Raw genomic sequence first — 16,655 nt, forward strand, 5'->3', positions numbered from 1 at the left:
GCTGAGGAAAGTAAAAGTCAGCAGTCTTATTGTATCGTAAATGATCAGCAGTGATTGGATTTCAGAAACAATTACAACCATTTGTCTAGGATTTGGCTAGGATTTGTTGCTGATTTTGGTCAGTTGTTAGAAATGTCTGCTGTTAGAAATGTCTGGATTTAAGGTTTGCTGATATGGATCTATATAAGTATATCCATTCTACAAGATTTTGTTGGTCTTGTAAATACAAGCAGAAAGTTAGATTTGTTTGTATAGGGAGCATAACATGTTTACAATTTTGATTTTGACAACATACCCATATGTGGTATATGAGTTAATAATTAAAGCTGCAGTGTTAAACATTCCTAGATTCTGTTCACCCTCTAATATCATAGAGAAATGGAGACGTAAGTACAAATTATGCGGAACAGAATTGCTGCACAATTGTCAGCAGTTACAAGCCATTTGCTGCCAATATCAGAAATTCTTGCAGAATTAGCATCTGGTGCAGCCTCCTTTGCTCTGTAATTACTCTCTCAAACACCTCTGCTCTGACAGATTCATCCAACCAATTAGAGAAGGTGGAAGACCCCCAATCCCCGCCAATCGCACCCATGTGAACTCCATTTCATTATCGGTATGGTTGAAGGGAAGGAGATTAAAGAGATGGATTAGAAGGGGAGGAAGGAAAAGGTAAGGGGTGAACTTTAAATTTTTAACAGATTCCTACTGTTTTTCAAACTTGCCCATGGCAGCTTTAAGATGCTTAATCCTTCTCTGAAACATACCCCTAGTCTTCAGTGACTCACACATACACATTTCCAAGTTTTTACTTTATGAATATGTAACTAGGCTTGAGATTTGGCAAGCTTAAGAAAGTGAAACATGATTAAAGTAAGTCTGTTACGGTGCTTCATCTCTCTGAGATTTTATCTATAATATCTATAATATTCACTTGAGCACATTTGTAATATCTCAGAATATATCTTCATCGGCTGATGCCGTACGCTCCAGAGAAATATAGTCATGCTCTTCACACATAATGGTCACTGAGGTGCTGTGACTAGAAGTATAGTGCCATCTTTAATCTACAGCTGAGCGGAATTAAAAAAATAAAAAAATAAAAAAATAAAAAGTGAGAGAAATAGAGAAAAGAAAAATTGGTGATTCACCCAAACAATCCATGGGGGAACATCCAGATAGCTATATTTGGGTGAAAATGTGTTGGATGAAAATGAGATCTGAACCTTTCCCAAGAGATGATAAAAAAAAAAAAGCAAACAAAAAAAACCCCCACCACAAGTCTTGCAGCCTGAACTTTAAATATACATCTATTTGGTGTATATTTATCTGGTGTATATGCAAGGGCATTTTGCCTGTTTTTGTGTTTGTGTGTGTGTGTGTGTGCATGTGTGTGTATGTGTGTGTAAGGCATGTATGGAGTCTTGCGTATAATTTCAAATATTAAACAGCTCTTGCAACACATCTGACACATCTTCTCATTCAACACATCTTCTCACAGCATAAAGCTAGGCCTCCCCTGCTTCAGATGTATTGGATGATAGGGGATCCCTGCTGTTGGTTATTCTTCTGCTATGCTGCCATAGTAGTGAAATAGTATATCAAATGTATATAAAATATACATTTTAGCCCATCACTGCATGAAAGATTGAAGAAAATAGTTATAGCACACCAGCATCCAGACTTTTGCTTTACAGAGACCAAAAGAGAGCTGATTTTCACAGCTGGCGCTGAAAACACTGGTCCTGAAAGATGGGCTGCTTCAGCTCACAGCTAAGCTGGGCTCAAATTAAGTTGATCAAAAGCAAACTGCAGGGTCCACTTGTCTTTGATTACAATTAGGAGAGGACATACTGCAATATTTGAAGGTATAAAGTAGGAGGGAGAGAAGTGAAACAGGTCTTCACAGTTATAGCATTAGTATTGCTAAGAGGTCAAGAGGTCTAGATACATAGATGCACACAGATTTTAGTATGTTGTTATTGTGTAGATGTATTGTGATCGCCATATGTGTGTGTGTGTGTGTGTGTGTGTGTGTGTGTGTGTCTGTCTGCTTTTGTGTGTCTGTTCACCAAAACATACTTGCAGCCATCAGAGACAAAACCATTAAAGCAAAACTTAGTGAGGCTGTGGGACAAAAATGATTCTGTGATCTTATCCAGACTGGTTTTAACTAATTTTGAAATTGAGCAATAGGGGGCACCACAAACAGCAAAAAAAAATTATTTCTTAATCTGGTCAATTCCATTTCATGAAATTGAAATTGAAAACATTTCAATTTCAATAAGCTTATCACTCAAAATATATTATGAATGAGGTGGACTTGGCTGTTTGCTGGTTTATTATTGCAGCCCTATGACTGTTCTGTCTGCTTGTCAAGAAAATCAGAAGTAACACAGTTGTTACTGACGACCATATATGATTGCAGGGTTATGATGTTGTACAAACTGTACAGTGGTTAACTTTCACTTTCACTTCTCCTGAGCTGCATCCAGTAAATAAAATGTTTTAAATGTTATTCTGACTCAAATTACAGAGCCTATCTCCAATTTACCTATGTTCTTTTCTACACTCCAGCCTCGGCTGTGACTCTGCTCTGAGGAGCTGCTATGGGACAATCAGAGGTAATTACACATCAAAAAAAGGTCAGCATGACTAAAATGAGTCAGTTTGGAATAGTCTCCTACTGACACATTATTAGCACAGAAATTAACCAACAAGCACTTGTCAGAGGGGAAACATCTTGATCGTGGGAGGTTATTGCAATCAAGGGGGATTATGTTTTAATTAATTCTAGCTAGAGGGGCCTTACAATCTTGTTAAGAACTATTAACCTAACAAATGCCAACAAGAGCAAGTGCATTATTGAGGACAACAATGGCCAATCATCATTAAACAAACATTGAAAATGGCTCTAATCCACATCAACCACCAGGTGTTATCTACCATAACAGTAATAATAATATGACTAAGGATAGAACATATCCATACAAAACATCAGCCATGCATTTCAGAGCTGAATAATTTGCTAATTGCCAAATGGGATTGTGATTGTACAGCCACTTGTCGGCATTCAGATGTGTTGATCTAAGGGCCATTGAATCAACTGAATGTGAGTCAATCTACGTATCAACACTTCAGTACCAGTGTGAATATTCTTAACATAATGACACAAATTACACTGTAGATTTTAATCCCATATGAACGGCTCACAGGTTGTTCAGCATAATATGCAGAAAGTGAATGGTCTGCTCTCTATCCTGGAGTATCAAGTATCACAGGAACAGGCAGAGAAGCAAAAAAAAAACAGTCATGTTGGACAAAAAAAGTTAAACAAGCAACAGCTTACTACATTCCACTACTTTCCATGCCTTACTGTTGTTGCTTACTACAACACCACTACATTCCATGCCACCTAGATAACTGATGCTGTTGTTCCTCTTTCTTATCTTATGTTCCTATCCTGCTTTGTTTAAGGCTACCAGTGGGCTCAAATACGGAGGTGAGCCAAATGGGCAAGCCACTCAAATAGCCTGAAGCACAACATACCACGGGGAGAGGAAAACACAGCCAGACAGTCTTGCGATTTCCTTCCCTTTTATGAGAGGCCATCAGCCCCTGGAAGATCAGCGCTGGGAAAGTGAGACTTAAAAGCTGTGTATTGTCAGTAAATCAGGTGGGAGAAAAGGGATTACTTCAGGGAATGCAGTTAATCCACCCAGCAAAAAAAGAAAATAGAGAAGAGAGATGAGGAGAAGAGCATGAGAGGATGAGATAGACAGAAGCAGAGAGAGAAAGAGAGAGGGTGAAAGAGCGAGAGTAGGGAAGAGATACAGAGAAAGAGAGAGAGAGAGAGAGAGAGAGAGAGTGCCAGTCCAATGGTCAGGTAAATAAACTCCCTTTGCATTGCTTCTCCAACACAGAGACAGTTACAGGCGCGCGTCCAAGGACTTATAATCACTGATACTGTTCCAAGTCTGCCTCTTTGCTTTTAAATATGTCATCAAGGCCTTAACAAGCATGGCAGCACACCATATTGTGAAAGAAATCTTGAGTATGCTTATTTGATGAGGATGATGCTATCTTGGTTATGACAATTAAACAGGCCTGTTTAAGTGAAGATTTCTACATTTTGAATACGTTGTATGTCACTGTGCATGTGCATGAGTCTATTAAGGCACTTGAAGGTTCCATAAAGGTTTTTTTTAATATTGACTTGATTTCCCTATTTCTATTATTTGTTTTAATTCAAACATTGAGGTGATAAACCTACCTTAAAATTCTCTGCTGCTCCAGGTAACATTTGTGCCCGGCTTTAGAAGTCCTGGACATTTGAAATTTAGTTCGTAAAACAATATATTTTCTTCAAGGACGTACATTCTGTTGTGTGGGTGTCTCTGCATGGAAAGCATTTCCAAGTTCGACAGAGAGGAGTAGTACATTCACATGCTATTGAATAAATCATAAAAACAAATTTCCTATTTGATAGTTAGCCAGAATAACTAATATAACTTTTTTTAAAGAAATGAGAAGCCAAGTCATCCTTCTCACGATGTCCACGTTTGCTTATCTTTTGTCTTCTGGGTTTGACTTTCCGACCAAATAGTGTGTGAATGCAATGCTGTTTGGGAGCCAACTTTCAAGTTCCGGATGTCGGAGCTTCACAGCAGCATGTGAACGCACCAGAATACATTTAGACTTTTCAAATTAATGTGGGCATTAAACATCCACATAACGATAAAGTAACTTTGACAAAAATAAACCTGGGCAGGATGTTCATTGTGATGGATTACCTCTCAAGCAAGTCTCTGCAAGTAGATTTTTGTACCGTAATGAAATGCATGGAAAACCATGGCTGCCTGGAAGGTAGGAAAAACACATTCAAACATCTAAAAAAGTATGGAATGCTTTGGAAAATGGTCCGTAGTAATGTAACGTATACATGAATTGCACTAAATGGGCTAAAATATGCAAAAATATGCAAATAGCAAAGACATACCACAGAATTACCATCACTAACCCTGGCACAAAGCTTCCTAAGACTCCCACACTGTGGGCTCTCAATGACCCTGTTACACACCTGAGGTAGACTCTCACCAAGCTCTGATTGGTCCACTGGAACGTCTCACTCCCTGGCTCTGCTCTCCTACCGCTCTCTAAAAAGTGTCTCAGTCGGATAGTAATGAGAGCAATGAATAGCGCTATGTGTCAGGAACTAACACTGGCGGTGAGCGCTAAATTGGCTGTAGTGTGTCCGGGGACGGGGAACGGGCCTGCCGTGGGAGGGGTCAGCAGCGCCCGCTCCACCAGGCTGCACTGACCTCTGCAGAGGCTGCACCTGCTACAGCCCATGAAACACACAGGCCCAGTCATCTACTTTCCAGTTCATTCAATAGTACTGATACTGTGTCAAATCCCGCACAAAGGGGAATTATTCAAGGATTTAAATGAGCCATAAAGATGAAGCAATGGAAAGATGAAACTGGATCACTTGTAGTTAAGACTCTTGTGCCTGCCTGAGTGTTACATGATTGTAATTGCTGTTAGGTGACTCTTCAAATGAGGAGTTGGAGAACTGACGCATGTTTTAATACATATTCAGTAGTCCTGGAAAGCCTAAACTGACCCTTAACAACAAAATAAATTCAATAATTGATTGCAATGAATGTCTGAATTAATAGAATTAACCGAATTAAGAGAATGAGAGGGAATCTCCCTGCAGAGCTGCCTCTACATCTCACCCACCCCCTTCATTAAATTACAGTCGGATGCTGAGTGTAACTGGGTACAGCCTCCCTTTTCTCTGCCAATATACAGCGTATGGCACACAACTGAAGGGTGGTCAAAGCATATCGTTAATGAAAAGATTTTCCATCCTTGCGTTCCATCTGTGCATCTTTGTGACCCGCATGCCCAGTTTCCCCACAGGAATCCTGAAGGTTTCATCTTATCTTGTCTGATCCTGTGTCACCAAGCCAGGGGACACACACAAACGATTGGGTAAGCAAGCCGATCCTCTTGAACCCTCTGTCTATGCGATGAGCGGCGGTTTGACCTCGAGGGTCGGTGATTGACAGGGATGAAGTGGACATCCAGTTGTTTACTCCTGCCACATAATTAACCCTTGACCTCGAACACGCATACTTCCTGGGAAGTAATCATCCTAGTTTTTACAGGGGTTAGGCTCTATCCAAGGACACACTGCTGCGGCTGATACCTTGTGATTCATGGTGGTCCTGCAGATGTTAGATATCATACTGGAAAAGATTGCAATCCTTGGACACCTGGAGTGAATTCATCAGGGGTAAAAAATGAAAAACAGACATCCCATTATTTGCATTACTTGTGTTAAGCTGAGTAGGAAGACATGTGTATCATCAGCTTATCAGCTTTATGACAGAGCACTTTATACTGGAAGCGATAACAACAATAATTTATGGGAATTCCAGGTCTGGGGATAAAGATCATGTGTTACATTCATTTGGGGTCCACCTCAAGGACGTGATGTACAACACTAGCTCAATAGTGTTGTACATCAAAAATACTCAGCAGCACCTGGTATTATCATTCAGTGACCACCCAGATTCATATCTAACAGCCGAGAACATTAGAGAAGATTTCATGTTGTCCACGACAAAATTAGCTAGCGTGAAAACCGTACAGCAGAGCAAGGGCAGCAATAGAAACCATGTTATACACATGATACCGTATAATTCACACAGTGGAGAAGATATAAACATACGCCCAGGCAATGATAGAGTTTCAGTTTTGATAAGAATGCATATGGAGAAGAAATAGCATATCTCTTGGCTGTCCTCAACTCCCTCCAGGGTTGGTGTGCTCATCTATTCTGCGGTGCAATCCTCACTCTTTTATTTATTTCTTTTGTGAATTATTTTTTTTTTCACTCATTTTTGGCAGTTTTGATGTAACGCAGCACCCACTCGAAAGAGGCAGAGATAAAAGAGCCATCTGCTCACATCTCACCGGGAAAGACAGGACACCTCAGGAGGTTGAGTGTTCAGAGCGAGGGCTTTATTACATAAACCCACATTCATGCAGTGTGTTTACACTTTTTACACCCAAGCATGCAGAGAACACACATTCATGCAAACATATTGCACATATCTTTGTGATTGTCCTTTGTTTTATATATTTATGCCATTGTGTTTATATATTTTTCTCACTAATATTTGACCTGATGAATACATTATGGCTTACCAGTATAAATTCCAGCCTGCGCTGGATACTTAAATAGACCAGTGCTACTTCAACAAGTGCTGACATGTCCTCAAAGTTGCAACTTCCTATATGTCTAAGGGTGGATCAGCCTTGGATGTTGTGTTTGACAGGTTCTGCTGCAGTGAGATGTGTCTTGTCCACACTTGTGACATACACAAGGCCAAGACAAGGCCTGTCTCTACAAGTCGAGTCAGAGATGGAAGATGGAATAAGGAAGTGCCTGTCTCCGCTGTCCACTGTCAATCTAAACCTGCCAGCCTGTGCTTGCCTTACCAAATCCAGGTGAAATTACTATTGCTACTAATTACTACTCTTACATAGGGCTGGGCGATAATTCAATATCATCGTTTATCGTCTTTCAGTGGAGTCATATTGTGATAATATGATGACTTTGGGATATTGTGGCACAATTCTGCTGTCTACATTGTTGATAACAAGTACATTTTATTTCAAAACTGACAAAATGTTTAAAATGTATTTAAAATAAATGTATTTATTACCCTACATTACCCTTGATTATTTAACATTTTGCATACAGTACATTAGACATATTGTGATATACAGTACTGTGCAAAAGTCTTAGGCATATGTCAAAGATATCCATAAAGCGAAGATGCTTTCAAAACTAATGAAATGAAAAGTTTCTGAATATCAAAAATTTACAATAAACAGCAGTCTACTGGCACACTAATGCAGAAAACAAATAAACATCTAAGACTTCTAAGAAATGTATATAAAAAATCTAGGGTGCCTAGGGTATCTTAGGGGTCTTAGGGGAATCTAGGGTAATCTTATGATTATCTTATGATTTCAACCATATTATACAGCCCTACTAGGATTACTATCCAGGGACTGATGAAGTCACAAAACAAGACAAGCCCAGTGGAGAGAGAGAGACATTTAAAGTCTGCCTGTGTATCCTTGAAATGTGCTTTTGCAGTATTATATCTTAGCCGTGGTCATACTCAATCACAATGATGAATGGATCTCTAGGCTTAGCATCATGAGTATTTTCTTTGATTTCATTGATCTCCCATACAGAAATAGCTTAAACCCAATCTCATACACAACTTAGAAAGCTTTCCCTTTACTTGTTATTGTGTGCGACACATATACTATGTTTCAAGCTGAGGGATATGATGATGCATTTAGGTGTGAATGAGGGATTAAGAATAGTGTATTCCAAGGACATGCTTTTTGAAGTGGGATTAGCCTACTGGGAAGTTATTCACAGCCGCACTTCAGCAGCCCTTGAAAGGTATCTTAAAACGCATTGGGGGGGGGGGGGGTTGTGTATCTGAGAGGCAAAACAGCCATCATTTCGGGGACATGTAGACCAGGAGGCTCTGCCGAGGACTGGGCTGCGTGGAATGTGAAGAACCCTCGACTCGGAGGCACAATGACACTCTGAGGAAAGCCTTAAGTGTCATTTTAAGCTTAGAGACTGAGCATCCACAGCAGGTGTGTGAGGGGAATACTGATCTACTTCAGAACAAGAGACTCTGATCCACAACCACTTTAACATCACCAAGGTACACTTACTAGACTGTCTAAGAGACACTCAGTTGGTAAGAGATACAGATAGGAGGTGGAGGGCAGGTGAGAGACAAGGGAGAGCTGAACACCGGGCAAATAGTGATAGTGAGTGAGATCTGTTGTTATGAGAATACTGTGTCCACAAAACTGAGCAGAATTTTTTGGCACATTTTGTTTTTTATATCTGTGATCCAACAGTATACCACTCAAATCCAATATAGATGGTCCTGGAATGATTGGAGAACAAAAGGGTTCTTGGAAACATCAACAAGAGTATGGTAACCCAACCTTAAATGTGTAGCATTGACACTGTATTACTGTATTAAACTGTATTAAATCCAGTTCCAGATTACTTACACAATATCACAGGTCAGTGCAATTCCCATGTAACCCAACATCCAAAATAATACATACATACATAAATAAATAAATTGGCAGTAACACAGTTTACAAAGTGCTCAACAATCAAATAAAACAGCATAATCATAAAATAATATAAGTAAAAACAAGATAAAAAAGGGTAAAAACAAGAAACCACAAATAAAATGTAAGAACACAGAGTAAGACAATATGAGGGTAAAAATAACAAAGGGTTAGGGTTGTGTAAAAGCAAGTGTATGAAAATAGGTTGTAAGAAGTGATTTAAAACACAACATCTGGAGAAACTACAGAAATACTTGCATCATGACTAACCATTTGACATCATTTTCATTGAAAAAAAAATGGTTTTGAGAAATAATCAGAACTTTAATGACTTATGCAGAGTTCAGTGTTGATATTGCTGTGACAAATTAGGGCAGCAGTGGTTTGAATGGGGAATCATTGCAGACATAATTCATTAATTCATTTCATTGCTGACCCTCTAAGCTATCCCTTTTCTCTGTTTAATGAACATAAGAGGAGATTCGAGGAATGCTTCAGTGGGATATAAATATTAAAACAGCCTCTCACAGAGCTACAGTATATCACTATGTCTATGCAAAGTCAAATAAATGATTAAGAGCTGCAAAACTAATGTAAGAACCGCCTGCTATGGTTATGGCTTCACAGCTGTGCATTCTCATGACCACACAACTTGCATTTCATTATGATTTAAATCCCTTCATCAAGCCTTTATAAACCGCTTTGTCTTCCAATTGAATCCATCCATTTTGAAAATTTCTGAAAAGTCTGTAATAAAATAACACTGATCCTAATTTGGCCACACACTGACCATCCAGAATTAATGCAGCTCTGTCTGGTCAAGCTGAACATTCAGTAATGCTCCGTTTTGACTGCTAGCGCCGGCCGAAAGCCGCAGGCAGGTTCAGTTCTAACTCTTTCTGCCACCTGGGATTTGGAAATGCATCTCTATTTATGCTTTGGCCATCTGCCAACAGGTCCATCCTTACTGCAGAGGCCAGGAGGTGACAGTGCAACTCAAGTGACCGAAGGGGCCTTACACAATTAGGCCCTGGTAACGGCTCGATCTCTACAACTCCTCCACAGGAAGGATACCACGTGAGTAAGTGTTCAGGGACTGAGAGCGAGGGAGAGGGAAAAACATCCTAACTGGAACAAATGTATCCAGGATCATTCTCGGCTAATCGCATCTCATTATTTTCTTGTTGCTTTTCTTCATAACATCCAAAGTACAGACATTTGCAAGCCTCTTGTTTCTTTCCCTTTTTCTTTTAATCTAAATAAACTTTATTGAAGAACCTCGGCTCTAATGACACATCTTCCAGTAGCAGTTCTGCATATTTAACATCCTCATAAAGTGCTGGCCTTTCTCTAGCGCAGTATGTTTTGCTAACAAGACTGCACTTCCAGCCACCTGTCTGACCACTTAACATCACTTCAACTTTTCAGTGGCACACTGTGCCATTATACTTGATTTAACAGCAGAATTGCGTTGTTAAAAAACAAAGGCCCAGTAATTTTGCTAGCAAAACACTAAGAATGTCATCTAGCTCACAAAGTATGTATTTCCCAGCACTCTTAATTAAGAAGTGGGATTTGTAGAACTGCATGATAACTGTAGGTGCATACAAAAGAGGTGACAGATGACTTCAGACTGTCAACTTGCATCAGCCCTCATCTGCCTGTCTGCCAGACAGATGCGTAAGAGCAACATCTAGAGGATCACAAGGGCCAAGCGCAGATTGACCCCGGCAAACGTTGACTGGTGCCAGTCTTAGCATCCAATGAGCTGCGTGTGCGGATGCACATCGGGTCACTCAGCAGACGACCCCATCCAAAAATTGAAGGTCAGTTTTGATCTGCAAGGCAAAGGGTTTCATCTGACTAAACAAGACATCTATGTCTGTGGCACAGCACTCCGTGCCCCTAAGCACCTTGATTCCAGCTTGTTTCCCCAGCTTGTTATCCAGAATGCCCTCTGACAGAGGCGAGATAGGGTCAACTCCTCCTGGGCTGAGAGAGGGAGCTGGATTCACCCAGGAAAATAGGCATTTGAAATACAATGCTGATCTTTGACTGGGTTCCCAGCACTTTTTGGATGCATGTGCACACACGCACACACGCGTACACACACACACACACACATTGATAATCTAAAAAAAGCAATCTAAAACCAACATACATAGCAGAACAGGAAGCAGGATTATGAATAAAATATTGTCTGACAGTATAATAGAAACAGCAAAAAACATAATTTCATTAACAAAGCACATTAACAACAAAGCTTCTGCCCAGGCCCTTGCCTGCCATTTTTTGTTTTGTTGTTTTGCTTATTGTCTATGTAAATGAACCTCACTTAATAATTATTCATTAACATAGCTTGGAGAGACGGATTTGGAAGGACCACATTTAACTCAACACTTTTCCACTTTAGCTCCTAGCTACCATGCAACCAATCACAAAATGCTCTATTAAACAGACTCATCTCATTATAAAAAGTAAAATATTTTGCTGAAATGGATGGCCTCTAACCAAGGAAGGTAATGAAAGAAGCTTTGTTAAAAATAAATGTGTTTTCCAGGTTTGGAAACTTTGTGCATGAGAGAATGGCCACGACATTGTACAAAGTATTGGTGTACCTGTCAAAGTAAAGGGCTTCATACTCACTGAGAGTTTATTATGAGCCTGATATAAAAGTGCAGAGTAAGTCATTTCATACAAAATATTTTTGAATTAGATTATTCAAAAGAACTTTTAGAAAATGTAATGTTCATGAAGATATCTTTACTCAAGAATGGAACGGAACTTGTTTTTGTATCACCATCCATGAATAGTGGCTGCTACATTTTGGCATCTGACACAAAGCCTTGTAGTTGTAGATATTAAAAAAATAAATGAAAGTGCTATGGGTACTTTCTGCATGGATTTTCCCATAAGCATATAAGTGTGAAATTACTGTGAACTGAAAACAGTATAAGCAATTATTTGCTTGAAGCTTTCTTTGTGTCCAATATAGGATTTCTGTGGCAAAAAAAAAGAACTCAGTACAACTCATTACAAAACTCAGCAAAACTCTTTGAGTTGACAAGTAAAATGAGGAACGGAAAGGAAAGGGAACAACTGACGCATCCTGATAGAGAGCGACTCACAAGGCCTATAGAGTGTAGCACCAACAATGACATGGACATGACATTTATTTAATCTGACAATGATCTAGAGGTATTGCTTTGTTTTGTTTTTCACAAATTGCCTTTAGGCTTACTAAAAATAGCAAAAAATGTTTTAATACATGTGTTATTCCCTCTTCATTAAAGTCAAAGCTATCTAACAGGTGAGAAGATACAGCTGGTAGAACTTTGGAAGCACAGATTGCTTATGTGAGGAAAGACAAAAAATATACATGGGATAGATGTGTTTTCTTGTGCTCCAGTGAACTCTGTGTTCATCCCAATATAAGCTCAAAATCTGATACAGATAAAATTCACAAAGTGGATGTTTTTAAGGTTCCCAAAATAAGGGTTAAAAGCTGTTTTAGGTGCTGCTGTCTATTTCTGCACACAGAGACGAGCAACTGATCTGTGGGCTGGATTTAAGCGATATGTTGACTGACCAGATTACAATTGTAAGACTGAACCACCGCAGAAGGAGATCCTCTGTTGTTTCCAGCGACAGAAATGTGTTCCGCTTTGGAAGATGAAAGAGCAAATGCGCAGTATAAGGCTAAAACAAGAGGGCTTGCTGGGCCACAAACGCATCCATCTCTCCATTTTGATGTGCAGTGACTCCTGTGAGAGAGAGTCAGCACACACACTCTTACTGTCTCTCCGTGAGTTGCCGATCAGTGGCGTCTGTTGGTTTGGCTCTGTGATCGTGGTTTCTTCTTTGGGTTTTTGGTGGACTACAGACCCTTCCCCCGGGTTCTCTACACTCATCTCTTCCTGTAAATGGTGCTTTCTGGCCGCAGACTGAGAGCAGTGGGTGGGCTGTGGGTTTGTGAATGTAATGTTGGAATGGGCATGTCCTCCACACAGCTCCACATCACAGTAATGGACCGATGGGGAGAGCCTTCAGGCTTCCAGTGTTCATTGTAGCTCTGAGGGCAACTGGAGTAGCGAAGCACATTTTTAGATGTGTGATACAATGATGATGATGATGATGATGATGATGATGATGATGATCTTGGGAAACTCTAGTGCTGTGGCAGGGGTGAACCTCTGTTTTTCAATAGCTTTTATGTTCTGCTGCAAATGAATACTCTCAAGGCAAACTGAGTACGATTTTTTAAGATTTTCACAAAATATGACACTGTCCAGTATCCTTTTTATTCTTCCCCTTTTTAACAAGCATTAGAAATTCCTACATACTGCAGTATGTTTCAGATGGAATCTACCTTGTATACAAAACTGCATTAAAGAAATGTCCTGATTAATTCATCATCCATGACCCAATGACTGAATGAAAAATATGAGATATTAACATTGTGATATGCCATTTCTATGACAATAATTGTTATATTCTACTACCTAAAACTGCTATACTACTTTTCAAAATTTCTACCTGTTCAGCATCTAAGAACAGTCAATCGATGCCTCTGTCTTACCAATAAGATACCTATATTGTGGGGTGCAGAAAGTAGACTATAAGTTATAGAGCCACAGATATACTGTACGTATATATAGATATACTGTATATATCATGTTGACAAAATAGACTGATGTTTTATTGGGAGTGAAATTTATTCATACTAATTTACACATATAAAAAATGAAACTCTCCCCTTGCATCCCGGAGGCTCTTAAGGAGAGACAGATTTATACCTACAAGAACAGACCTGAGGCACTATGACTAAACCTATCTTTCTGTTTTTTTGGGGAAATAAGTTGATTTTCTCTGGACAAAACATTCCTTCCACCTCCTGGAACCATGGAAAATATTTGGCGGAAACTTTTTTCAGCAACTTTTAGTCATACATAAATCAATCTAAATCCATTTAGCTAAGCCTACCCCCAAAACCTAATTTTTCAAACTCAAAGCGGAAATCCGCCCTAAAACAAAATTCAAATATGCTTCTCCTGTGATCTCAGACAGTTAAGTCGATTTCTGTACATGAACACTTTTCCCCCAGAGCGATTACAAAAGGGCTCAACAACACTTTCTGGAGCTGCTGCTTTGAGATGAACAGGAGCCTGACTTTGCAGACACTGTGGCAATATCCAAGGTCATTTTCTAGCTATTTCCTGGTTCAGAGCTGTTACCATTTCCATGAAATAAAGTTAATTGTATGTGGAAGAACAAACAAACACTCACACATGTAGTTCACACTACAATACACACATATCTTAATTTTATTTTTCTTTTGACATTGCTCAGCTTTTCCCTGTTACAAAATACATATATCCATGTTTTAAGCAATGCATAGAGCACATATTTGTTAGAAAAGGAAAGTCTGTAACTACGTCAAACAATTTGGGATTATTTTTAAGACCCAGTGAGATACAAATCATCTTTAAGTATCTCTTAAAATCCGTATTTATTCACCCAAAAAAAAAGGAGGAAATCTTCATGCTTAATCCCTGTCTCTACTGGAAACGGTGTGACATGTGACTCGAACAGTGGAGCCTCACAGTACGGAGGAGATAATAACTGCTTCAGTCACGGTGAGAGGGAATAGAAAAACCACAAGCCCACCGCTATCCCACCGCTCTTTCTCCCTCACTCACTGCCCTCTCTTGGTGGTTTCTCGCAGGCCTCCATGGGAGAGGTGGAGGAAATTCTAACAAGAACCCCCCCCACACACACACATACACACACACACACACACACAACCCCTGCTATCACAGCATAGATCTGCCGCTACAAAGTCACCTCCTGTGAGGCAGTGACAGGTTTGAGAAGTCTGAAAGTCATTTTTCGCTTGAAGAGGTGCAGGTAACCACTATGAGGTGTGCTAGTAAAGTGAGGGGATGGGGGATGGGAGGGGTGGGTGGGTTGGTGGGTGGGTGGCTGGGGGTCGCTGGTTGGAGGAAGGGGTGAAGAAGAAGTGGTTGCAAGAGATCTGTCTCTCAGACTTCTGAACAGTGAAGAAGAGCGACTATTGTTGTACCCAAATGTTTACGGGGTTATAATGTAAGGGAAACTGCTAACCACTTGTCCTTTTGACACACACTGATCATACTGACAGGCTGAGGACACACACACACACACACACACACACACACTCAAACACACACGCACCTCCCTCAGGCTGTGGTGCCGTCCTGTCGATGAGATCATCACGCCCTTAAGCAGAACATAGAGCATAAGAAATAGAGGCGAATGGAAAACAAGTTACTGAGAGCGTTGGATGGAGATGAGTTCTCTCTTTTGTCACTCTTTTGCTCACTCTCTGGGTGAATCAATGTGAGAGAAATGTGTCAGAGGGGCCGGGCCAAATGTGAGGGAGGAAACGGAAAAATAAAAGAAATAAACAAGAGGAGGAGATATTAGCACCACAGCACTACTAGGTACCTCCTTACCTGCAACAAAATAAACAGTTCACTAATGCAGTCCTAACTGAAGCACCCGTGAGCCCAGATGGGGTCTGTTTCCCTCTGTTGTGCTGATGAAAGGCAGTCTCTGATCTTCCCCAGGTGAATTGACTAACAGTAATGGCTCCTCGCAGCTTTGCATCAGGCCACAGCCATAAACACTGGCTGATTATCCCGTGGCAAGAAGCTGCAGAGGCAGCAGGGCTAACACGCCATGATAGCAACTGTCAAATCATGATCAAATATGGAGGCACTCTTTAAAAAAACCCACACATCCCACATTTAGCCCCGATCAATCGCACCCTGCTGGAGTGTTTCAAAAGCAGCGGCAAAGACGTTTATTGATCAAGAAGCAAGATGGAATGCGCTCAAAGGACTTTCTAGCCAAGGAAGAAAGGGTTGGAGGGAGACAAGAGTCAAAGAGTGAACACCAGTCATCTGAGAGAAGATTTAACCAAATTAACCTGTTTGTTTTTTTAAATTTATTTATTTTTTCTGCAGTGCCTATATACTGTATAACTGTGCATTAATCACCACCAGGCCTTCCCCACTGGCTCATACTGGAAGCCCTTTCTGACAGTTTCCAGGACATTATAAACTTCACTGTGAGTCCACTGTAATCTTAGCCTTACATATCACTCACTGAGAATAAAGATGAATCAGACAAAACCAACATCACAGAGGGAGAATAAAGATGGAGGAGGAGCCAGAGAAACTTGTGAGAACAGTGATCAAGCTTCAGCACTCATCCTGGGCAGAATATTATGTGGCTGGCAAATCAACAGGAGTGGACCGGACATGCAGGAAATCAATTAAGATATCACAGCTGTGTTATGGGATATTATGGCAAAATTATCCACAACAAATCTTCGGAAAAACCTGTACAGTTCATATTCAGTTTGTCCTTGGTAGATTGAGAACATGCATCCTAAAAAAAAAAATGTTCTC

At 40.1% G+C, this 16,655-nt stretch overlaps 1 protein-coding gene across 1 annotated transcript in view; it reads right to left on the minus strand.

Annotated features, from left to right (window-relative positions):
* LOC139661469 (EGF-like repeat and discoidin I-like domain-containing protein 3) overlaps positions 1–16,655 on the minus strand; it is a 133,769-nt gene that overhangs the window by 64,144 nt on the left and 52,970 nt on the right. The window lies entirely within an intron of this gene.

Source organism: Centroberyx affinis, unplaced genomic scaffold (assembly GCF_046629955.1).
Source record: "Centroberyx affinis isolate AG114_WGS23_722 - 3 ecotype Tasmania unplaced genomic scaffold, CSIRO-AGI_Caff_v1 ptg003531l_1, whole genome shotgun sequence".
NCBI lineage: Eukaryota > Metazoa > Chordata > Actinopteri > Beryciformes > Berycidae > Centroberyx > Centroberyx affinis.